This window comes from Giraffa tippelskirchi, chromosome 6, assembly GCF_054371585.1.
Source record: "Giraffa tippelskirchi isolate mGirTip1 chromosome 6, T2T-mGirTip1v1.2.pri, whole genome shotgun sequence".
NCBI lineage: Eukaryota > Metazoa > Chordata > Mammalia > Artiodactyla > Giraffidae > Giraffa > Giraffa tippelskirchi.
Window position 1 is genome coordinate 110,711,131 of NC_137280.1, and position 27,167 is coordinate 110,738,297.

At 37.0% G+C, this 27,167-nt stretch overlaps 1 protein-coding gene across 10 annotated transcripts in view; it reads left to right on the forward strand.

The window, feature by feature from the left end:
- Positions 1-27,167, forward strand: part of LOC145509796 (uncharacterized) — an 889,905-nt gene that overhangs the window by 249,709 nt on the left and 613,029 nt on the right. The window lies entirely within an intron of this gene.

Below are 27,167 nucleotides of genomic sequence, written 5' to 3' on the forward strand. Positions count from 1 at the left end.
TACCACAGCATACATTCCAGTTCCATCAATTCTTGATGTCACTTTGGATAATATGTTACTGTAGGATAGTCCAAAATAAAGTTCTGTACCTCATTGCTTTGCTTTGAATTGTGGAAGATTTGAAAATAGTGGCATGTTGAGTTAGGATACCACGTTGCTAAGTATGGTGTGTGATAATAAAACCTTGCCCTACTTTAAACTATTAGTTTAAAGCTTATTAACCACAAATATTATTTGCTTTCAGTATTAAGATTATAATTCAAATGTATTTTTGCATTTTTGGTTGTAATTTTACTAGTTATCAATATTTTCTTATAAAGGAGACAATAACCTAGCGATATTTAAAAAAAACAAACTGCTTTCAGGTAGATTGTCTCATATTAGGCTTTCTACTTACCCAATGTATCTTTGATGTGGGCATTGGTTGAGTTCTAAGTACTTTACATGCGTTTAGTGTTGCCAAGAGGCCCTGAACTCCACCGCTACTCATTTTATGCCTTTTAAGAAATAATTGTCTTTTTCAATCACATTCAAATAAACATTTTTGGTACTCAGTACAACCTGATTCTGATTATGTAGCATGCAAAATTCAAGGGATCAAATCACCAGCAATTCACTTCCTCATGTTGCTTTCTTAAATCAGCTTTTAAATAGATTTATGTTGCCTGTGGATATAAAGCAGTAGAGTAAAACTAAACCTTCCTGATTTCCAAATCAGCATTTAAAGAGCTATAATTCATATTTAATGAAGAAAAACAGCTAAATAAGCATCCACAAGCATTTAACTAGAGACTTCATGCTCATAAAGTTTTTATCCCCTGCTAAAAGCCCCTTTACCGTATCTTTTTATTATACTTTGATACAAAATGCTAAAAGGAAGTTGGATATTGTTAGACTGCTATTAAATTATAAGAGAACAAATATTAGAAATAAATTTCAGCTCAGTTAACTAGGACAAGATTGGCAATTTTCCTAACTTGTACTTCAACATTTAAGTTCTCAAAGAGAGAAAATGTTTTACAGCCAACAGAACTTGAAACAATATTGAGGCCAGATGTCTCTGACCTTTTGTGTAAGAATAAAGCACTTTCTACTTCAAGGTTGGACATCCTGTTTATAAATAGGTAGATTTGTGGTGAAAACTGACTTTGTTTTACCTGTGAAATTGGGTTTGGCTATTTCCCCTGAAATAAAAATGGGCTATTGAGAGCTGCTGCCTGAAGGCAAAATATAAAATTGATAGCATAGTATACATGTATTTGGGGGTTTCTTGCTTCTCAAGTATATCTGCCTCAAATCTTTGTCATTGAAAAACATCCTATCTCAAAGTCAAAACCAAGATCAGGACTAGCTGAAATGAAAGAATACAGTGAAAACTAGCTTGATTCCCTAAGACATTGTTTCCTTGGTTTCAGGCCTCAATTTTGCTTCACATTTGGTCTTATTTTCTATAGCAGACTAGTATTGAAGAGAAATGATGAGACATGTTTAGAGAGTATAAATGATCAAGAATGTTACTTTAAATAGACACAGATTTCAGCATTTATATTTGGCCACTGTTTACAACCACACTAAGGAATGAATGTGCCATCCATTCTTCCAGGCATGACCAACTATTCTGGACAAGTGAAATTGGCACTCTTGGGCCCAAACAAATTCAGTTGCCTAATCGGCTTCAAGCTCAAAAAAAGTCCTACTAATATTATAGGCATTTATTGAACTTTAATTATATATCCAACTCTCTTTAACATAGTCATCACATGTGGAAGTTTGTAAGTTTAGTCATTTTGAAGAACAAGACAATTAAGTTTTTTTGTTTGTTTGTTTCAATCTTATAAAATGTATTTGCCTTTCCAGAAAGGACAGCAGGACCATAGCAGACCTGTCTTTTCCTTTCTTTCTGTGGCATAGTTTTGATCAGTGCCCCAAGGCTAGATGATCCTGAAGAAATCTCTATAGACTTGGGAATAAAATTTAAACTGACCTCTGACTCAAAGTCTCGTGCAAAGCAGAGATGACTTTAAACTTCTTCTGCATTGAATGGAGTACTGTATTGATCTCTGCAATGAAATATAAGTGGAACCCAATGGACTGCTATTTTAATGCAGCAGAGCAAATTCAATGAATTGCCCAATTCTCTCAGGCCCTTTAGAAAACTACCCAGTGCGTGGCTTTAATGGAGAAATGGCACAAGGAAATTGAGTACAGGGTCTCCCAGTACTCATCCATTAAGTCCATGACATCTGAATCACTACGGTAAATTATATAGGCCCTTAATAAAAGAGTTTAAGACTGGAGTGGAATCTGATATTCAAATCCTAGTTTATGGGCGTAGAACGACTCATTCTGCCTCTGAAGGACATCTGCATCCAGTATACCTGCCTCAAATCTTTGTCACTGAAAAACATCCTATCTCAAAGTCAAAACTAAGATCAGGACTAGCTGAAATGAAAGAATACAGTGTTTGGAAACTAGCTGATTCCCTAAGATATTGTTTCCTTGGTTTCAGGCCTCAGTTTTGCCCAGTGACCTACTGATTGGCTTATGAAGATGCTCAAATTCTTTAAGTGTCAGAATATTCCATACAGATTATTCTTATACTCTGTCACTGTTGAAAACATACATAGCAAACTTGAAAGGAGAGTTAGCTTTGGGGAGTCACCTTTGGAGTGTCAGGTTAGTATATGTGGGCTTGTGTTAGTCGTTCAGTCATGTCCAACTCTGCAACCCCATGGGACTCCTCTGTCCATGGGGTTCTCCAGACAAGAATACTGGAGTGAGTAGTCATTCCTTTCTCCAGGGGATCTTTCTGACCCAGATATAGAACTCCTGTCTCCTGCATTGCAGACAGATTCTTTACCATCTGAGCCACCAGGGAAGCCCCATATGTGGACTTACCTTACATCTACATTACAGTACTCATCAACTTAGACGCACCATTCTGAGGAATGGAATGAGTACAATTCTGATCATCTAACCCAAGAGTGCATTAATTTGGTTTAGCATCCCTGTGACATAGTATTTTAAAAATAGCTAAGATACTATGGATTGTGGTAGTTGCTCAGTCATGTCCGACTCTTTGTGACCCTGTGGATTGTAGCCCGCCAGGCTGCTCTGTCCATGGAATTTCCCAGGCAAGAATACTGGAGTGGGTTACCATTTCCTTCTCCAGGGGATCTTCCCAACCCGGGGATTGAACTTAGGTCTCCCGCATTGTGGGCAGACTCTTTACTATTTGAGCTACCAGAGAAGATACTATATAATTGATTAAATAATGTATGTGTGTCTGGGGATTTGATGCTGCTCCAGTAATATGCTACAAATGCCTTGAATCTAATTATGAAAACTGTATATTTTTATTATAGAAATTTGGAATCTGTGGGAAAAGTACTAATTGAAAACTATTACAGACTATATATCAGAAATATATATGATATAATTTATATATTTTAAATTCTTATTTTCCTTCCATTTTTACATTCTAGATGTTAATGAGTGTTTCTGCACTACTGTTTTTGCTTTTATCATATTCTATTTTGATATAACTTGATTTATTTAACCAATTATATACATTTAGATTGTTTCTAATTTTATAGCATAATAAATAACACTGTAATATGAATAACTCTATAGAAATTTTTGTGCAATCTCTATTGCTTCTTTAGGATGATTTTTAAGAGTAGAAGTATTCTAACAATTTAGTAACTCATTAAAACAATTCTTATATATATTGCCAAGTTGCTTTCCATTAGAGGTCATACCAATTTTCATTCTCACAAATGTATCATGAGAATTTGTGTCCCCATACTGTAGCCAACATGAGGAATTCTTATCTTTTTTAAAAAAAATAATGGCCAATTAATAGGCAGTCAGTGCTATTTCACTGTAAAATTTTCACATTGATTATTTAATATGTTGAATGATTTTCACATGCTTATCAGCAGTGCACACACCTTATTTGGTGTACTGTCCGCTTCTGTCATCTGCTCAGTGCAAGTGAAACTGTTAGTCACTCTGTCATATCTGATGCTTTGTGACTGCATGGGCTGTAGTCTGCCAGGCTCCTCTGTCTGTGGAATTCTCCAGGCAAGAATACCGGAGTGGGTAGCCATTCCCTCCTCCAGGGGATCTTCCTGACCCACGGATTGAACCCAGGTCTCCAGCATTGCAGGCAGATTCTTTACCATCTGAGCCACCAGGAAAGCCCATTATCTGTCAAAGTGTTTCCTAAAGATGTTTGCTTTATTTGTATTGATTTGAAGATCTCTTTATATATGAGTAATATCAACACATTCTTTTGTCATATATGTTAAATTATCAGTTTGTGGTTTGGCAGTGTCATTTCTCAGAAGGTTTTGTTTTCTGTATTTTACCTAGGAAAGTGAAAGTGAAGTCGCTCAGTCATGTCCGACTCTTTGCGACCCCATGGGATTTTCCAGGCAAGAATACTGGAGTGGGTTGCCATTTCCTTCTCCAGGGGATCTTCCTGACCCAGGGATCAAATCCCGGTCTCCTGCATTGTAGTCAGACGCTTTTACCTTCTGAGCCACCAGGGGAGTCAGATACCTAGGATAATCTTGAAATGGGTGGGCACCATGACTCAGCATTTGGGAAAAGAAGCCAAGTAAAATGCCGGATAGGGGAGTGAAGAGAGGTGGTTGGAGACCAGAGTTGAAATTTGTATAGTTGAACTCATGTAACGGAAGCAAAGAACTTACTAGATATTCTTCTGTAACCACTTGAAACCATATAGAACTTTCTCCCACAAACAGTAATTGGTGGTAAGACAGATTAATAGATGATTGATAGTTCAGGTAAGGTGAGTAAACTATGTGATTAAGGTGGTGGTTAGAGAGGTACATTAACTTTTAAGGTCATTAAGCTTTCACGTGGTATCTTTCAGTTGAAATTTACTAGTAACCTCTAAAAATGGGTGATCTTTTAAATGTCTTTTTAAAGAGAGATTTACTCAAGCCCACCCAATGGAGCTTGAATAAGTGTGTGGCCTGTACATACTAACTTTTTGGATCCCATATCCTGGGATAACAGCATTAAAAATTAGCAGATTACTGAAGATGGTACCTTTGGCTACTAATATTGTCTGTCTCTCTGGTATGTGTTTAGGAGTTATTCTCCAGAGCTATTCTGACTTTAGCTTAAAAAATTCAGTCCCCTCCTGGGAACATTGTTTATTTACTTTCACCGTGCCATCCATTATTCCAAGGACTTTAGAACCATTAAGGAGATGGATATTGCATGTTCTTCTATGGCAAAGAAATTAATTCTAATCAAGGGGATGTCACTTTTTATTCTGTTCACTGAAGGCTGGAATGTTCAACCAACTTCACTGACAGCTTTCACAAGCCCATCATTTAAGATAATGGATAAAATGCAACATTTTATTGAAGCAGGATTCATTTTTTAGCATAGCATGAATGTACTGCATTGTTCATGTTTGCAATATAAATGTGTGGTCAAGGGGTGGATATATTATGATGTTTTTATGTTCACTCTTTAGTAAATTTTAAACTTTTCTCTCTTCCTCCTTACTAGTACAAATATGGAAGAGGACATTTTTTTTTCAGTTGGGGTATAGTTGCTTTACAATACTGTGTCGATTTCTGCTGTACAACGTGAATCAGCTATATATATATACATATATTCCCTCTCTCTTGGACCTCCCTCCCACTCACCCCCCCACTCACCCATCTATTTTGATCACAGCATGAAATCCAGGAAAAACCTTGGGTAGCTAAAGTATGTACCATACAGGGGTATTGTGAGGATTAAATATTGCAAAGACTGGGAAAGTGCTTTTAAAAAATTGTGAAGCACTTCGTAAATACTAGGTATAGCAATGGTTATTTGCAGGCTAAGTATACCATGTTGGCCTTTGCTCCAACTTTTGAAGAAGTCACTTCCCATGACAGAGAGTGAATGATGACACTGAGGGTGAAGACGAAGGACAGAAACCTAGGATAAGAGAAGTATATCTGGTAAAATCATTATGCTTGGAGGAGGAAGAATCTCTTTTTTTCTCTCTTTTATAGGTGTCAAAGTAGAGTTGCTTTGACACCTATATGGGCTCTTTTTTTTTGCTTAGACACCTGTATAGACTCTTCATCACCACATGGAGCCAAGAAGTGAATATGTGTTTAAATTTGCCTCATTTGTTGTGCTCTTCTTTCACGCTATTGAGTCAGCATGATGCAAAGGAAATGGCCTGCATGTCAGGAAAATTGATTGTGAGTTGTCACAGCCATGTGAAGCACTCTATCAGTGGCACTGGAAAGGCTGTTTATTTTTTCATCTAAGAAGAGGTATTTAAGGAAATTTGTTTTTACAAAGTTGACAAATATATACAGCAATTAAGATGATCTTAGTACTATGTGCAATATAGTTATTCATTTATTTCAGTGTATATTACAATAAATATAATTAGTCTATAAGGCATATAACTTTGTGAATATAACTGCTAAGTGAAAATAAGTAAGAAATTAAACTGTTTAGTAAATAATAGTACTAAGGGGATACAGATATGGCATAAATTACAAAGAGGACATTTGAGAAATGCTGGGCTAGGTTGTCTGTAATTTCATCTTAAATCCTAATACTTAAAGTACATAGCTTCTTAAGGGAGAGACAAAGGTCAGTGGCAACCATTACAAGGGAACCTCTCCATTTCTATAGGTTTCTGGACCAGATTAGGCCATAGGTGCTCTTCTATATAGCATCAGTCACTCCAGAAATTGCGGGATGCTTTTTGAGACAGGATAAGAAAGAGGAAAGTTGGACCTAGTGCTAGGCCAGAGCGGTGGCACACTTCAAGGGCACAAAGAACTCAGGGGCTGCTGACCCTCCCTGGTCAATTGGCCACATCTTTTCCATTGCATTATCTCTGCATACAAGGCTGTCTGTGTCATTTCACTCATCCACTGGGTTCTCAAAAGTCCAACCATTCCATTCTAGAAGAAGGGATATGTAAAGGCTGCTTAACAACATCTTCCTTTGCTGTTTTCTTGTGCTATTCTAATAGCCAAATATTTTAGGAAGTTGCTATTTGCAGAAGAGAATTCTTAAACCTTTTTGGGTACCACTTATAGGAGGATTCGGAGAAGGCAATGGCAACCCACTCCAGTACTCTTGCCTGGAAAATACCATGGACAGAGGAGCCTGGTAGGCTACAGCCCATGGGGTCATGAAGAGTTGGACACGACTGAGTGACTTCATTCCACTCACTTCACTGACTTCATACTTTATCACTGGAGAAGGAACTGGCAACCCACTCCAGTATTCTTGCCTGGAGACTCCCATGGGCTGAGGAGCCTGGCAGGCCATGGTCCATGGGGTCTCAGAGAGTTGGACACAGCTGAAGTGACTGAGCAATATAGGAGGATTTCGACCAACCATGAAACTTGTGCAGGCTGTCTTGAGCATCTGATCATACTGCTTTATTATTTGGTGATGAGAAAGCACCGAGACCATTGTCTCCTGCTGAATCGGTGAAAGACATGAGAAAAGACACACACTGGGTTGCAGTCTATTCATCAATAGTAATCAAGTATTTTATAGAACTCTTACCAAAAGTAACAGAGTTATTTGTATCCAATGCTTTTTGAAACATAGAATTGGAATTGCATAACTCCTTGTTTTGCTCTGTTTTATTGGATACATCAGTCCCATTAGCAGCCATTAAGGCTTCAGGTTCTAGTCAAAATTGCCCTTTTAATATTCCTCAAATGAGACACAACCAGAACAAAAAGTGAGAAAAGATGTATGCTTTTCTCCGAATTAGAGCAGAAGATCTGCCCGTGACCTCTGGTTGGGCTAGTGGTAAGAGGTGAGCACAGTACACAGCATTTTAGATACTCTGCTTGTCAGCAGTCAGATAACCTGCCAAGAATAGCGTGGGATTAGTCATTTCTTCTGGTTTTGAGAAAGGATGGCAAATGTTTCTGTTTTCAAGGAAAGCTCTTTCACAGACTGACACATTAAGTTATTGCCTTTATCCATTTGAAACCTAATCATGCAGGAAAGATTGTATAGTGTGGTGGTTAAAGAGAATATGGTCAAGTTGCTGTGCTTAGTCGCTCAATCGTGTCCAACTCTTTGTGATGCCATGGACTATAGCCCACCAGGCTCCTCTGTCCATGGGGATTCTTCAGGCAAGAATAGTGGAGTGGGTAGCCATGCCCTCCTCCAGGAGATCTTCCCAACCTGGGGATCGAACCGAGGTCTCCTGCATTGTAGGCGGATTCTTTATGTTCTGAGATATCAGGGAAACCCAGGAATACTGGAGTGGGTAGCCTATCCCTTCTCCAGAGGATCTTCTCGACCCAGAAATCAAACCAGGGTCTCCTGCATTGCAGGTGGATTCTTTACCAGCTGAGCTACCAGAGAAGCCCCTAGTCAAATTGACCTTCCTTCAAATCTTGGCTCTGCTAGTCAATAGTCATGTAGCCTGGATTATGTGTATCTCCTTGATACCCTTATAAGATGGATATGATAAAAGTATATAACTCAAATGTTTGCTATGGGAATCAAATGAGGAATTAGATGCCTCTTACATACCACTTTGAATCTTATTTAATTTCATTTCTTACTCCAGCTTCTCGGCAGTTTGTGTGCTGATAATTTTCACTTCTTAGGGCGTTCTCTGATGCCTCAGACATGGAGAACCAGTGGAACTGAATAGGTATCATCTGTACAAGCTTGGGGGATAGATATCACTATGCTGTTGACAAATGGTTCTATGATCCATTTCAGGTTAACATTTTACATGTTTTCAGACAAGGGTCAATATTCTATTCTCTTTTATAGCATAAGGTCTTTGACTTTCCCATTCTCTTTAAAAATTGTTTAGCTATTTCAGGACTTTTACATGCTTATAATCATTTTAGAATAAATTTGCTAAGTTTTATAAAATCTTCGCAAATTTTGATCAGATTGTTTTTTTTAAATTAGTTTATTTATCTATTTTTTAACTTTAAAATATTGTATTTGTTTTGCCATACATTGACATGAATCCGCCATGGGTGTACATGTTTCCCCCTTCCAGAACCCCCCTCTCACCTCTCTCCCCATCCCATCCCTCTGGGTCATCCCGGTGCACCAGCCCCGAGCACCCTGTATCATGCATCAAACCTGGACTGGCAATTCATTTCACATATGATAATTTACATGCTTCAATGCCATTCTCCCATATCATCCCACCCTCACCTTCTCCCATAGAGTCCATAATACTGTTCTATTTATCTGTGTCTCTTTTGATGTCTCGCATACAGGGTTATCTTTACCGATTAACTAAATACCATATATATGTGTTAGTATACTGTATTGGTGTTTTTCTTTCTGGCTTACTTCACTCTGTATAATAGGCTCCAGTTTCATCTACCTCATTAGAACTGATTCAAGTGTATTCTTTTAATGGCTGAGTAATATTCCATTGTGTATATGTACCTCAGCTTTCTTATCCATTCATCTGCTGATGGGCATCTAGGCTGCTTCCATGTCCTGGCTATTATAAACAGTGCTGCGATGAACATTGGGGTACACGTGTCTCTTTCAATTCTGGTTTCCTCAGTGTGTATGCCCAGCAGTGGGATTGCTGGGTCATATGGCAGTTCTATTTCCAGTTTTTTGAGGAATCTCCACACTGTTCTCCATAGTGGCTGTACTAGTTTGCATTCCCACCAACAGTGTAAGAGGGTTCCCTTTTCTCCACACCCTCTCCAGCATTTATTGCTTGTAGTCTTTTGGATAGCAGCCATTCTGACCAGCGTGAAATGGTATCTCATTGTGGTTTTGATTTGCATTTCTCTAATAATGAGTGATGTTGAGCATCTTTTGATGTGTTTGTTAGCCATCTGTATGTCGTCTTTGGAGAAGTGTCTGGTTAGTTCTTTGGCCCACTTTTTGATTGGGTCATTTATTTTTCTGGAATAGAGCTTCAGGAGTTGCTTGTATATTTTTGAGGTTAATTGTCCATTGCTTCGTTTGCTATTATTTTCTCCCATTCTGAAGGCTGTCTTTTCACCTCGCTTAGAGTTTCCTTTGTTGTGCAAAAGCTTTTAATTTTAATTAGGTCCCATTTGCTTATTTTTGCTTTTATTTCCAATATTCTGGGAGGTGGGTCATAGAGGATCCTGCTGTGGTTTATGTTGGAGAGTGTTTTGCCTATGTTTTCTTCTAGGAGTGTTATAGTTTCTGGTCTTACGTTTAGATCTTTAATCCATTTTGAGTTTATTTTTGTGTATGGTGTTAGAAAGTGTTCTAGTTTCATTCTTTTACAAGTGGTTGACCAGTTTTCCCAGCACCACTTGAAAAAGAGACTGTCTTTTCTCCATTGTATATTCTTGCCTCCTTTGTCGAAGATAAGGTGTCCATAGATGTGTGGATTTATCTCTGGGCTATCTATTTTGTTCCATTGATCTATATTTCTGTCCTTGTGCCAGTACCATACTGTCTTGATGACTGTGGCTTTATAGGAGAGCTTGAAGTCAGGGAGGCTGATTCCTCCAGTTCCATTCTTCTTTCTCAAGATTGATTTGGCTATTCGAGCTTTTTGTATTTCCATACAAATTGTGAAATTATTTGTTCTAGTTCTCTGAAGAATACTGTTGGCTGTTGGTAGCTTGATAGGGATTGCATTGAATCTATAGACTGCTTTGGGTAGTATACTCATTTTCACTATATTGATTCTTCCGATCCATGAACACGGTATATTTTTCCATCTATTTGTGTCCTCTTTGATTTCTTTCATCAGTGTTTTACAGTTTTCTATATATAGGTCTTCTGTTTCTTTAGGTAGATATATTCCTAAGTATTTTATTCTTTTCGTTGCAATGGTGAATGGTATTGTTTCCTTAATTTCTCTTTCTGTTTTCTCGTTGTTAGTGTATAGGAATGCAAGGGATTTCTGTGTGTTAATTTTATATCCTGCAACTTTACTATATTGATTGATAAGCTCTAGTGATTTTCTGGTAGAGTCTTTAGTGTTTTCTATGTAGAGGATCATGTTATCTGCAAACAGTGAGAGTTTTACTTCTTTTCCAATCTGGATTCCTTTTATTTCTTTTTCCGCTCTGATTGCTGTGGCCAAAACTTCCAAAACTATGTTGAATAGTAGTGGTGAGAGTGGGCACCCTTGTCTTGTTCCTGACTTTAGGGGAAATGCTTTCAGTTTTTCACCATTTAGAATAATATTTGCTGTGGGTTTGTCATATATAGCTTTCATTATGTTGAGGTATGTTCCTTCTATGCCTGCTTTATGGAGGGTTTTTATCATAAATGGATGTTGAATTTTGTCAAAGGCTTTCTCTGCATCTATTGAAATAATCATATGGTTTTTATTTTTCAATTTGTTAATGTGGTGTTTTACATTGATTGATTTGTGGATATTGAAGAATCCTTGCATCCCTGGGATAAAGCCCACTTGGTCATGATGTATGATCTTTTTAACATGTTGTTGGATTCTGTTTGCTAGGATTTTGTTAAGGATTTTTGCATCAATGTTCATCAGTGATATTGGCCTGTAGTTTTCTTTTTTTTGTGTCATCTTTGTCAGGTTTTGGTATTAGGGTGATGGTGGCCTTATAGAATGAGTGTGGGAGTTTACCTTCCTCTGCGATTTTCTGGAAGAGTTTGAGTAGGATAGGTGTTAGCTCTTCTCTAAATTTTTGGTAGAATTCAGCTGTGAAGCCATCTCGTCCTGGGCTTTTGTTTGCTGGAAGGTTTCTGATTACAGTTTCAATTTCTGTGCTTGTGATGGGTCTGTTGAGATTTTCTATTTCTTCCTGGTTCAGTTTTGGGAAGTCGTACTTTTCTAAGAATTTATCCATTTCTTCCAAGTTGTCCATTTTATTTGCATATAGTTGCTGATGATAGTCTCTTATGATCCTTTGTATTTCTGTGTTGTCTGTTATGATCTCTCTGTTTTCATTTCTAATTTTGTTGATTTGATTCTTCTCCCTTTGTTTCTTGATGAGTCTGGCTAATGGCTTGTCAATTTTATTTACCTTCTCAAAGAACCAGCTTTTGGCTTTGTTGATTTTTGCTATGGTCTCTTTTGTTTCTTTTGCATTTATTTCTGCCCCAATTTTTAAGATTTCTTTCCTTCTACTAACCCTGGGGTTCTTCATTTCTTCCTTTTCTAGTTGCTTTCGGTGTAGAGTTAGGTTATTTATTTGGCTTTTTTCTTGTTTCTTGAGGTGAGCCTATATTGCTATGAATCTTCCCCTTAGCACTGCTTTTACAGTGCCCCATAGGTTTTGGGTTGTTGTGTTTTCATTTTCGTTCGTTTCTATGCATATTTTGATTTCTTTTTTGATTTCTTCTGTGATTTCTTCTGTGATTTGTTGGTTATTCAGCAGTGTGTTGTTCAGCCTCCATATGTTGGAGTTTTTAATAGTTTTTCTCCTGTAATTGACATCTAATCTTACTGCATTGTGGTCAGAAAAGATGCTTGGAATAATTTCAATTTTTTTGAATTTACCAAGACTAGATTTGTGGCCCAGGTGTGATCTATTCTGGAGAAGGTTCTGTGTGCACTTGAGAAAAAGGTGAAATTCATTGTTTTGTGGTGTACCTATAGATACCAATTAGGTCTAACTGGTCTGTTGTATCATTTAAAGTTTGTGTTTCGTTTTTAATTTTCTGCTTAGTTGATCTGTCCATAGGTGTGATCAGATTGTTTATGCTTTTATGAAAAATTTTGTGTAGTCAGTTTTGTTTTTCCTTACTGAATTTTTTAGGTTATATTCCCTCCTAGAAATCTCCTGTTTTGAAAATTATATTTACCAATGTTTTCTTTTAGAAATTTATTTTTTTATGGCTATATTGTACATACATGGATATCTAGATATTTTAATAAATTATGACCTAGCTGTCTCAATACCATGCATGGAAAAATCCCCTTTTCTTTTTGATTTAAAATGCATCTATTGAGTTATTGTGTATTTTTACATGCTTCTATTTTCTTTCTTTTAAATTGAGGTAACATTAGTTTATAACGTTAAATAACATCCGTGTGTGCAGCACGGTATTTCTCCTCTTGTGTGCATTGTCGTGTGTACCCCACCAACAGTTTTATTTCCTCTTGTTAATTGACCCCTTTTTCCCATTTCATCTTGCTCTCAGTCTCCTTCCTTTCTAGTTACCACTACTCTGGTCTCGGTATCTATGTGTTTGTTTTTGTTTGGTTCATTTTGTCCTTTTATTTTGCTATTTGTTTTTAAAATATTTCACATATGAGTGAAATCATGTGGTATCTGTCTTTTTCCATCTGACTTACTTCGCTTAGCAAAACACCTTTTAGATTCACCTCTGTTGTTGCAGATGACAAGAAGATTTTATTTTATTTTTTTCTGTGTGAGTAGTATTCCATTGTGCATATATACAACGTCTTTATCTACTCATTCTGTATCTTGACTATAGTAAATAATGCTGCCATGTATTATTGTAGATAATATAGCATCATCATATCTTTTTGAATCACTCTTCTCATATTCTTTGAATAAATATCCAGAAGTGGAATAATTAGAACATATGCTAGTTCTAGTTTATCTTTTTTAGGTCTGTTCATAATTGCTTTATATATTTTGGTACTCCTGTGTTAGGTTCATATGTGTTAATAACCATATCTTCTTGCTGAATTGTTCCCTTTATCATTATATACTATTCATCTTTTTCTCTTGTTATGTTTTTTGACTGAAAGTATATTTTTTCTGAAATGAGTACAGCTACTCTGGCATTCTTTTGGCTGCCTTTTGCTTCAAGTATCATCTTCCATCCCTGTACTTTGAATCTATGTTTGTCTTTAGAAATCAGGTGAATCTTCTGGAGGCAAAATATATTTGGGTCTTCTTTTTTTTCAATCCAACCAGCCACTGTGTGTCTTTTGCTGAATTAAATTCATTTGCACTTATGGTGGTTATTGATAAATGAGATGTTAGTGCTGCCATTTTGTTTTCTGGTTGCTTTATATCTTTATTGTTTCTTTTTTTCCCCTGTGTTTCTGTCTGCTTAGTTTGTTTTTCTATGATTTTTTAAAAAACTCCTTTTTCTCATATTTCATGCCCCTGCTCTAGATTTTTCTTTCATAGTTACTATAAGTTGTGTATAAATGTCTGGTAGATAAAATAGTCCTTTTTCTGCTGATAGTATCTTACCTTCTTTTACCCACACAGGTTCATCCTTTTCCTTTTTCCTTTCTGCTTTTGTTCCCAATTACTCTTTTTCTATGCTGTGATTTTTGTTACCAAATAGAAATAGCCATAATTATTTTCCCCGCTTTTTGTTCCCTTTAAACTTTATGCTGTAATTGAGTGTTTCACAACCCATTCTGATATAGAGTTGCAATTTTCTGCTTCTAGTCATCACCTTCTCTGTTTTGTGTGTTTTAGCTTTTCATTTCAGCATTTCTTGTAAGGTAGGTCTAGTGGTGATAAAGTCCCTGCACATTTGTTTGTCTGGGAAAACCTTTATTTTATCCTTCATATCTGAATGGTAACTTTTCTGGATGGAGTATTCTTGGATGAATGTTTTTAATCTTTCAAAATTTTGAATGTCATTTTCCACCGTCTCCTGGTCTGTAGTTTTTGCTGAGAAATCTTCTGATAGCCTAATGAGAACCCTTTGTGAGTTACTGTCTTTTTTTCATCTCCTGGATACCTTTAAAATTCTTTGTCACTGGCTTTTGACAGTTTTAATATAATATATCTTGCAGAATGTCTTTTCTATTGAAGTAATTAGATGTTCTCTTAGCTTCATGGTCTTGTGTATCCAATTATGTCCCCAGTTTGGGAAATTCACATCTATTGTTTCTTTAAATAAACTGTGCTCCCTTCTCCCTCTCTTCTCCTTCTAGCATATCCATTATCCTTATGAGTCAGATAGTTCGTAATGGAGTCAGATAGTTATCATAAAATTTCTTTTTTTAGCTGATAGTTTTTTCTTTTCTTCTGCCCATATTATTTCTAGAATTCTATCTTCAAGCTTGATAATTCTCTCTTCCATAAGTTCTGCTCTATTTCCAAAACTTCCTAATGAGATCTTCATCAAACATTTGCTGAATTCTTCAGCTCCTGAATTATTTCCATTTGGTTCTTTTTTAGAGTTTCAATTTCTGTGGTGAAATATTCTTTCTGTTCATTAGTTTTATTCCTAAGCTCAAGGAACTGCATTTGAGTTTTCTTGAAGCTTGCCAAATTTCTTCATGATAGCTATTTGACTTCTTTCTCAGATTGCAATATTCCATGACTTAAGCTTGGGTTTCTGCAAAACTACCATTTTCTTTTTGTGACACTTTTCATGGTGATTGATGAATTGTTCTTTTGCCAGTTCATTTGAAGTAGTGAGCACCTTTTTACAACTTAACGTTAGTATTTAGAATTTTTTTTTAAATTTTCAGTAGGTGGCACTATAGCACAAATTTTTGATTTCTCTTACCTGAGTTGCCTCTGGCTACATTTGAGCATTCAGTTTCCACTCTCCACTGCCTGTACTAGAGTGTAATCTCTAGTGCACTTCTTGCTGCTTGTTTCTCTGGGATTGCTGGTGACTTGATGCTGGAGGTGTTACTGCTGCTGTTGGGACAGTGGACACACATCTGGGCTTGCCTGGGTGGGGAGTGAGAGGTTGAGAGGGGAACTAGGATCACTCATTGGCTCCTCTGAAGCTAGAGGGATGGGTTACAGGTCCCACCAGAAGTGCAGTTGAATTTGTAATTTAAAAAAATACTCCCAGCAAACAAAAGCCCAGGACTAGTTTGCCTGGGGAATTCTACCAAACATATAAGGAAGAGTTAATACCTATCCTTTCAAACTGTTCCAAAAAATTGAAGAGGATTGGATGCTCCCAAATTGATTCTATGAGGCACCTTTACCTGATACGAAAACCAGACAAACGCACTGGAAAAAAAAAAAAAAGAATTACAGACCAATGTATTTGAATATTGATGTAAAAATCCTCAATAAAAATGTTAGCAAACTGAACCAACAATGTATAAAGTGGGTCACACACCTTGATCAGTTTGGTTTTACTCTGAGATCACAAGGATGGTTCAACATGCACGAATCAATTAATGTGTTACTGCCAGGGGGCTAGGATTACAGGCACCCCGTCTGTTGCTCTCCCAGTTCTACCTCTTATTTGTGTTCCAGTCCACCCACTTTTAGATATACAGATGTGTGGAATTCACAACATCCTGATATACTGAGCAGAGAAGTCTTTGCGTTATGAATGTTTTACTGGTTGCACATTTGAAGGGGAGAGACAAAGGGAATGTCTTGGGTCACCATGATGCTGATGTTGCTTCCTACTTTATTTCATTTCTTAGGTATATCATGGCCCCTAAGTATTTTAATGTTTGGAAATAATATGTAACGTATGATGATCTACTGTCTTGATTTGTTTCATTGCTGTTTTACCTGACAAGTGTTACACTTCTAGTTTATTAAGACCTCATTGCTATTCAGCAAATAGTTTTCTTTCCTTTTTAGATAAAGAATATACCGTATGATTTATGCATTGGTGTGATTTTTTTTTACAACAAAAGCACAGATAAAGGCTAATCATTGTATACCATGTTTTGATCATAAGTGAATCACCCATAGTGTTTCCAGTTAATTAGTGTTTGCTGAAAGGTAAGGGATGGTTTATGAAGACAGCTTCACTTAGAATATTGGGACATTACTGCTGAAAGGGAGAAGGAAAACTATAATTTCTAGGCTTTTATAGTGGTAGGCACCATGCCAGGCATTTTAGTGGCTTATTTAATTTAATCCTTACAACTGATCTGTAAAATGGCAATGTTAGTACTATTTTACAGATAACATTACAGACCAAGACATGCACAATAAGAAACATGCCTTAGGTCTAAAGAAGACCTTAGCTTGGACTGAAATCTGAAATCCATAGTATTTAGTATTCCAGCCAGTTTAGAGAACATGTAGAACAACTTCTAAGAAATTTGTATTAGAAATGAACTTAGAGTTGAGTTTCTTGCTCAATTTTGTGAATTCATGGAAGATCCAGGACAGAAATCTATTCTTCTGGGTCTTAGTTTTTTAGAATTTTTATTTTGTCTATTTTACCCAGGAAATTAGAGCATAGATTCACTGCCTGATTTTTTGAATGCAGCTTCATCATTTACTGGATATGTGATCTTTAAAGTCTATTAAAATAGAGATATAAACAGGATCTATTTCTTAGAGATATTGCAACTGAATTCATGTAAAGAGCTTGTGCACATAGTAAATGCTCAGTTATGAGTAAATTTTGCTACTGATGGTAACCCTAGGACCACATTCTGTCTCTTTTATTATCAATGTCATATGACAAGACCAAATCAGCTGTCACTCTTTAATACACTGGTATGCACTTAATTCCATTATTATCTTTTATACAGAGTATTTTAAATGTTTTGTCTCTTGTTTATCATTTTATCAAAGTTATAATAAGAAGATGAAAAAAATATTTAGAACCCGTGTTGATACAAGACAGGTTATATAGGCATTTTAGAGAATTCCTGAAATCATGATACTTGACACAAGTCACCCACCAAGTTTTTGCCTGAGGCTTGCAGTGGGATAAAGAAAGTCATTGTTTAAAGATCAGGTCCCATATAGTCAGGAGCAGACATGGTTAGAACCATGTGATCTAATGAATGAAGAGAAAATATCAGAATAGTGAGCTACTTTGGGATGCTAGTTTACAGCTCTAGAAGAGTTCATGTATGAAGCAGGAGTAACAGGAAAATAGCTGTGACTTCGTATTTGTATTAGGATGAGGGCCAATTTGACCCATATATTTAAGAAATTTGGGAAATGCTCTAAAAGATTTAGGGAACTACATTTGAACCTTGACCTTGGTACTGACTAATCTTATTCCTTTGGACAATACAAGTTTACACAGTTTTTCAAAACAGTAGCTATTATTCACATGTGAGTATCTAAATTTATATTCATTAAAATAAAATAATCAGTTTTCTGTTGCATTAACCACACATGTTCATTAATTAACTGAAACTAATGGCTACTATATTTAACAATGCAGAGTAACATTTCCATCTTTATAGAAAGTGCTATTTGATAGCACTGAAAATTTTCTGTCCTCATTTTTACCTCTGTAATATAAGAGAATGGACTCAGTTGTTTCTCCTAGTCTAATGTTCTAACACTTGTTTGATGGCAACTTACACTGGGATGTTTGACTTTGGTTATATTATACTATAATCTCCATGAAGATTCCAGTAACAGTTGCAAATAAAACATGAAAGAATTATCTGTTAGGGACCATGCAGGGTCACCAACAGCCACTGCCTTTTGCCTTTATCCGCCCCCCTTCTTCTTTTTCCTCCTCCATGTCCTTTTCTTTTCTCTCTCTTCCTTCCTTTATTTATTTTTTTAAAGAAAATGGCCATTTGTCCTGAACCATAAAGGTGAATCAGCAAATTCCATAGGCAGCAGGGGGCTAGCTTTGTAAAGGTGACATAATCTGCCACTCTTAACATGGTGGCAATAACCCAGACAGGCTAGATTATGTACTGAGACTGATGGATCCCAAACTCTCAATAGTTGAAGACAACAGGTTTACTTCTTGCTCACGTTCGATATCTGTTAAGGCCCCATGTGGGTTTTGTTTTGGAAAGTCCTTACTCCTAGATCCAGGCTCATAGAGCAAATAGTTCTTCAGTGTGGCAAAGAGAAAAAAAGGAGTGAGTCGTTGTGTCCTGATATTAAAGTTTCTTCTCAAGGGTGCCACACATAACCCATACTCACATTTCCTTGGCCAAGGTTAATTCATGGCCATATATAACCTCCAGAGCGTAGGAAATACAATGCTTTAGTGTCTCTGAGAAGCAAACTGAAAAAAGTTGATGGAAAGTATGAATGACTACCACAATATTTACAGTCAATACCCAATAAAAATGCTACCAGTGAGGCTAACAGGGGAGGATCAGACACTTCAGAGGCAGTAACCAAGTGACACCATGGCTGTGAATCACAGCCTTCATGCCCATTTTCCTGCACATTGTTGGCACATAGAAATGCTTGATCCAGTTGCCAGATCTCCTCTTCTTCTTCAGGAGAAGCTGTTAATATATATTGTTATGTGAAGTATCTTTAAAATATTGGGTCACTGTTTATAAACATTGTGGGGCTCAAAGAATGTACAGTACAGTCAGGTGGAGTTTGTGGCTTCTGAACTTTGGAATCGAAGGCAGATGAAAGCAGATAGTGGAGAGACAGTGGCATGGGAGAAAGGAGACCTGAATGCTGGTCCTAGTGATGCTGTGAGAAGGGGGACCCTTCCCAGGGCCTGAGAGTAGGCTCCTGTATAACACTCAGAAATAAATTGTCCAAGGAGAAACACATGCTGACAAAGCAGGAGACTTTATGGGAAAGGAGTGCCTGGGCGGAGAGCAGGAGGGTAAGAGAACCCAGGAGGACTGCTCTCCCGTGTTGCTCAGTCTCAGGTTTTATGGTTAAGGGATTGGTTTCTAGGTTGTCTCTGGCAAGTCATTCTGACTCAGGGTCTGTCCTGGTGGCGCACACGTTCCTCAGCCAAGATGGATTCCAGCAAGAAGGATTCGGGGAGGTCAATAGGACATATGGGTTGACATCTTTTTTTGAATCTTTCCCAGATTCTTCCCATTGGTGGTGGCTTGTTAGTTCTGTGTTTCTTATCAGGACTTCCTGTTGAAAAGTAACTCATGCAAATGGTTACTGTGGATGCCCTGCCAGGGTGGGTGATATCGATCAGTGGTTCTCCTAACAGTTTTATGATGAACTATCTGGGTGACATTGAGTGAAGCACTTACTCTCTTCTCATTTATAAAACAGGTAGATTGTGCAAGATCCATAATAAGCTAAATATTTTGCACTGGTTCCAGCAGTTCTAGCAGCTACCTGGCATCATGGACAAAGTTGTTTCTCCATTACTTTGCACCTGATAGTTTAATTTGATACAAATTAAACTCTGATTCCTTTCTTCATTCTGCTAGGCTCTGAGGCAGGGACCGACCAGCAATCTCAGAGAGATTCAGGTTTCATAGTTAATGTCAGTGCCCTAGGAAAATAGGATCTCTAAAGTCCTTTTTTTTTTTTTTTAACAGAAAAATAGTGATCGTTTGTAAAGTATCTTGAAAGGTAGAGTTATTGATAAATTAAGAGCTTTGACTTTGGCATTAGACAGATATGGGTTTAAATTGTGCTCTGCTAGTTATTAAGCATATCACCTGACCTGATCTCATCACTTGTTCTCTGATGCAGATTTTTCATCCACAAAGATGCAATAATAAAAAAGAAAATGGCATTTACTTCATAAAGCTGTTGGGAAAGTTAAATACGATAATATATATAAAATGCCTGCTATTTAAGTTTTTTGAGAGACTATTCTTACTGTTGTGCCCTAGCTTCTTTCCCTACTAATCTTCTTCCACCTGTGCTACTTCTGAGACCTAATCATGTGATCCCATAGCCGTCACTGAGATTGTGCTCAACATGTGACAGAAGGAACTGTTAGCTTTTTCACTTCTGTCTTTTTCTGATCAGATCTTATTCAAATTTAACTTTTGCCTTTGAAATTAGGAACCCAGAAAAGGGGACGACTTTAGGGGTATTCTTGTCTTAGATTTGTTTTATATGACAGTTTCATTTTAAAAATTATATCTATACTGACTAAATGGGACATTCTTTGTGCTACAAGTCTGGTAAGAACGTGAAATAAATGCTTTGATACCGTCAACGTGAATCCTGTTGGCATAGTTATACCTTAGTTAAGGCCAGCAAAGTCGTTCTTTCGGACTTTGTGTCTCCAAGTTAGAAAATGTGAAACATGTTGGCAATTAGCAGAGTAAATATTTCTTGAAATTTATTGAAGTTGTGTTTTTCTTGTGATGAATTTTGAGACCTGCAGGTACCAAGGCTAATTGGAATCATTTCATCTTCAAAGTACATTAGCCTTGATTTAAAGCTCTGAAGACTCTCTGAAATTTAAACTACTGTGGCATCATTGTATAGAGTATTTATCTATGTTATCATTTCAAGGATCAGAGATGATCATTGCATAATTGAGTTGCCAAAAAATAATTAACTATGTCATATCTATGATGCTAGACAGTTTATTTTCACTGGAAAAGATTCATGTGTTAGGTCGTACTTGAGTAAAACCTCTTTAACTGTCTATTACAAACACCATATGATTCTGAAACTACTTACTTAAAAGATGATTTTGGGTTCTTGTTTTTCTAATTTTTTTTTTTATCCTGAACACTCTACTCATCTGTTAAAACATTTGGCTTTTATTACACTCACTTTGTCTGTGGAGAAAACCTACTTTGTTTCTCAAAGGCAAAATTGAGCTGTATTTTTTCTCCTTCAAGTAGATCCTATCATAAATGCTGGTTATTAAATTCAAAAGGAACATGTACTTTTCTGGAATCAAGTAAAATTTTAGTTCTACTTTGTTGGTGCTGTCGCACAAAAGACAAAATCTGCATCTTATAGAAGCACAATATATTCTCTTTTTTTAAAAAAAGGCTTACTATAACTTTCCCCCTGATTTAAACATTATACATGCCCCTTGTAAATATGTAGATATATCACAGTACCCTACCATGCAGAAATAATATTTTTTTTCTTAAACTTTTTTTTTTATTGGAGTGACTTTTTGAAATATGACTTTTTTTTCTTTCCTACACACACAGAAACATAAAAATTACAGACCCAAATAACTGCAAATTACTTATAACAGTTTTAAATAGGGGCATTTTTATGTGGTCGTATTTTATTCTGTTTTTTCAAATGTCTAGATTCCTAGTTACAGAGAGCATTTGCCGGTGAAAACTGTAATACTTGTTTAAATCTTAAGGAATAAATTTTAGCTAATGCACTACTTTGCCTTTTACCTGCCTTTCCTCCTTTGAATAGACTAGCTTTCAGTCTTTTAGAGTGTGGGCAGGGAAAAGAGAAGATACTAATCATGTAAGTTAGTTTTTCTGTGAGCCCTGAGCTGCTGGGGTGGAGAAAAGATATTAATCACCAAGGGTAACAAGAAAAATAACACCTGTAATATTTCTGTAGCTTTTCTAAATTAGACAATGACTTTAAGCTTCTAATATACCAATAAATTGAGCTCCAGTATACTGCAGATGGTGACTGCAGCTATGAAGTTAAAAGAAGCTTGCTCCTTGGAAGAAAAGCTATGACCAATCTAGACAGAATATTAAAAAGCAGAGACATTACTTTGCCAACAAAAGTCTGTCTAGTCAAAGCTATGGTTTTTCCAGTAGTCGTGTATGGATATGAGAGTTGGACTGTAAAGAAAGCTGAGCACTGAAGAACTGATGTTTTTGAACTGTAGTGTTGGAGAAGACTCTTGAGAGTCCCTTGGACTGCAAGGAGATCAAACTAGTCAATCGTAAAGGAAATCAGTCCTGAATATTCATTGGAAGGACTGATGCTGAAGCTGGAACTCCAATACTTTGTCCACCTGATGTGAAGAACTGACTCATTTGAAAAGACCCTGATGCTGGGAAGGATTGAGGGCAGGAGGAGATGGGGGTGACAGAGGATGAGATGGTGGGATGGCATAACTGACTCAATAGATAAAGAGTTTGAGCAATCTCCAGGAGTTGGTGATGGACAGGGAAGCCTGGCGTGCTGCAGTCCAAGGGGTCACAAAGAGTCCGATGACTAAGGGACTGAACTGAACAGATACCAATAAAATGGCAGCCATATTTTAATTGAAGAAAAAATAGTTAACTATGCTAAAAACATAGTCTTGAATCCAACAGTCCAAGATTCATACTGTCTTTCCAGAAACAGAGTGTACATAAAGTTTTGGTTTTCCTTCACCAGATTGCTTATTCCTTCTTTAAAAAATTCCAGATTCAGTACCCATATTGCTAGTGTATTGGTTTATGTTTAGAGCACTCATTTTGTGTGGATTTGAACTGTTTGATACCCGTTCCTTCTAGGATCAAATAGGTGGCTTCAAAGCACGATAGGAATAATATTATTATTGATATCTTTGTAGCTTAAAAATCCATCGAATCTAATGTAGTAGACCCAAAGAAAATGAACCCCAGGGGCTGGCCTGACACTATGCAGAGTTTCACTGAATTCGTTGAGGGAGCAAGAGAGCATCTTCCTGTTGTTGGCTGGCGGGTGATTACACCATTCACACTTTCCTTTGTTAGAGTACCTTTCCAACCTGCTGACCCGACTAACTCAACTCTTGGCCTGGTGCAAAGTAAGTGCCTAGGATACATCATTCAATTGCTTGAGTGTTATTAGGAACTTGACTCACTGCATTCACTGATAATATAAATTTTTTTAATGTCCAAGGTTAAGAGGAGACAGAGAAATGAGGACTACAATTAAGTTTATAATGTTAAATTCCATTTCATGGCCTCATGGTAGAAATGTCTCCTTGCAGACTGCTGGGCAATCTTCCCAGTTCCTCTGCTTGATTTCCAAGTGGTGAAAGCCAGGAATGATTTTGCTTTGACAATCCACTAATGAGCCTTTGCATCATCTTTCCAGCTGCCTTGTACTTAGTAGAAGTGATCAAAACACCTATAGAAGGTTCACATATCTAAAGGGTCTTCAGATTTCTACTCTGACAGAGGTTACATTGAAAATAGATCTGGCTTTTCCCTACCCTCCAATTTCTTACAATATTCCTCTAAATAGGTAGTAAACTCTTCAGTTCTTCATTTATTACTTTACACAACCCCTACAAAGCAATGGATTTCTTTTTATACGAACACAGGAATGAATGAGGGAGTTACTGCTCAAAAGAAATCTATAGAATGAGATGCACGATGCCTATCTGGGAAAGTACAGAAAGCCTTTTCTGAAGGGGTATGGGGCAAAGATATAAAGCTAGAAAAGTCTGGAGTGCATTCAAGGAGCGAAAGTTATCCGTTTTTGACTGAGGGCAGAGTGTATTAGTAAAGAAAAAACTGGAAAATTTTGTTTGCTATGTATTTGCACAACTTTAGTTTAGCTGTATATATGTAAGATTGTCCAGAATTGACTTTTATATTTTACCATCACTACTTATACATGTAAACTAGAATTCATGTAGTCTAATCTTAGCATGGTGTCGAGTAACAGCAATCTAGTAAGGAAACATGAAATACCTATATCAAGTAATTAATCAAACCTGTTTAAAACTATAGCAGCAATAACAATGACAAACACTAATGCTCAACACAGTTTCTTAAAATTTCTGAAGATGCTTCCCTTAATTCCGAACATTCTTAAATTCCTGGTTATCTTCTCGAAAGAATCTCTGTTGCCTTCCTATTTTCCTCCTACACTTGAACCCTCCTCTCTCTCTTTCTGGTTCCCCATCTATGCTTTTTCTTGTGTAGACTACCTTAGCCTCTCAATCTAAAGGTTTCCTCTCCTCTCTCCCTATTTCTGGGATTTAAACATCTTGAATCTGATCCAGCAGAAGACTCCTTACCCCTTAGCAGGGGTGAGGCAGAAAAAGCAAGCCTGCTTTTTTCTCTTATCTTCACCACACAAAGAATTAAGAATAATGTGCTGAAAATGACGACATGTGTTATTTTGTATCAGAGGACCAGGGCTGAAGTCAATAATTCCAGTTCTTTCTAACTGGGTTACCTTGGGCAAATGAATTAAATGAACCATAAGTTGGGTTCCTCATCTGTGAAATGGGGATGGTAGTTATACTAACTTCACAATGAGGAGGGGTATGTGTGTGTTCACTTGCAAAGAGCCACATAAATGATAGTTATTGATTTTTAAAAAATTTTTTAGATTATTGACAGAGTCAATTCATTTGGGAAGAAAATTGTCCTCATTTTCTTGTGAGATGCTGTCCTCACATTTCCAGAGTTCTCCTGCAGCGCTCCTGCTCAATCCTGGGGAACGTATGAGAACTCTGGGCTGCCTGAACACTCTCTCAGCCCTTGGTAACACTTTGATCTTTAGGATTTTCTTGTCCAAGACACATTGTTTAATTTAATGCTTTATTTTTCCTCTTTGTAACACTGCCACTATTGCTTCTTGAGATGCCTTCACATCATCTTGTTAAGTTAAAGGCTCTTTTCCCACTTAAAGTTAAGCTTGTGCTACCACTGAAAACAACCTTACACTGTCCCTGGGCTCTCGTTCATCTATTTCCTGGTAAAGGGCCATCTAGGGTTAAGGAACCGGATTTTAAATAGGCTCAGAGTACATCTTGTGCCCTCTGACATCTATGTTAACAAGGTCAAAATCAAACTAATAGCCAGGAAATGCTCATAATGGGCTAAAAGTGACTTAACCTCTGACCTGATGCATTAATTGTTATTATCTATGTCTTAGTCATAGTTTTATCTATTAACTATTTCCCAAGGAAAAGACCTGTTTTGAGTCAATAGAATGGTTAAACCCATACCACTGATGTCATTATTCCTTAATCATTGAGATTCTAATTTAATTTATGTACTACTTTGGCACAGGAAATTAGCTGAATCAATTTGTTTTAGACAAATAATTGTAAAGTACAGATGTGTAGGAAGTCTTTTGAATTAAAAAAAAAAATTACCTGACTTCATCCCATTTGTGATGGGATCCGATTTGGCATTTTATTAATATCGTAGATGTGAAATCTGATTACCAAGACAGAAGTCACATTAAGTGGATGATATCAGCCTTTGATGAGAAGCACATCAGAGCCACCATGGACCCCATCTCTCTGTGAGGGGGAGTAACTTGTCCTAGGCTGCCCACAGGTGGCATCAGGATGCCAGGGCATGAGGACAAGGAGCTGCTTAAAGCTCTTATCTACTTGCTGACAGTAGTTATTAGCTTATTGCAGGGACTTCTGTTCTGAAAACAGGCTTTCTTTGTATAGCATGCCTGGGGAATGCCGTGGCTTTCAGGACTGGTTGTCAGGGGTGGTGGTAGGCGAGTCCCAGACATACATGACCCTCTGCAGTTCATCATGCTGCTGTGAGGAGGACACTGCATTGTAGGGATGTGGGACTTAAATATTTCAGTTGGGATAGCCCTTGGCGAGGTCTGAGAAGAAAATCATTTGAAAATTATTCTTAAATATGAGTATGATTTTGTTCCTACCGTTCCAGCCCCACTCCAAATCATGACCTTTAGAATCAATCTGACTTGTAACTTGTTTTCTAGTTAAACCTATTAATAGCTGTGTGACATAGGGCTTAGAGTGTTACAATTCAGAGCCCAGTTTACTTACTCAAAATGAAGCTCTGGTGTGGGTGTGGGTGTGTGGGTGTGTGTGTGTGGGTGTGTGTGGGTGTTAAATAAGATAACAAGTCTAAACTATGGCCTGAAACTCAGGAGGTACTCAATATATGCAGTCTCTTTCCACCTTTAATTAATCGCATTCTTAGCGATTGGCTCACTTTGACCCTGCAAAACTGTTTGTAACATATTTGTTGTAAGCAGTGTGTTTTTTAGGACACTGACAATGTGAATAACAGGAGCTCTGAATCAAAGTACCATTTATACAAGATTAGAAAGAGACAGACTCAGAGCTGAGGGGAAATAGATTAATTTCAGCTTCAATTTTTATAACTTTATTGGTGTGACATAGTACAAATGGGCTGTCAAGGCTAACAAATTAAGTGTTTGTGTCTAGGGACAGATTTTAGATCGCATCTCTCTGTCTCATTAGGTTTCATCCCCTCCTCCACTCCTATATCTAATTCAGTATGGGTTGTAGATGTTTGGCTGCCGTTTTTTTTTGTTCGTTTGTTTTTTTAATTCGCCATTTCTCTCTTTGGAGAAAAATATTTCTCCTAAGTTTAAAGACTATGAAGTGAGGTACAGAGATGTGAAATATCTCGAAAGTGATGAAAATGACAAAGCATTGAATAAATTAATTTTTAAAGACAGTCTAAAGGAGCTCTGATTATTGAATCTCAGGATAAGAGTTTAAAGGTAATAGAAAACAAAACAAACCTGCAATAATTTATATACATATGCCAGTGAATAGCTGTTTTCTATTTCCCTTCAAAGGGAGAGGAAAGGGGCTTCTTTTCAAAACTGTCATTTGGATGCAACTTTAAAATGCAGCTCTTGCCTATAATGGGTAGCAGATACTGGAATTCAGCTAACAAATTAGCTTGTGAAATTTCTTCCTCAAAAGAATTTTGTTAAAAATAAGAT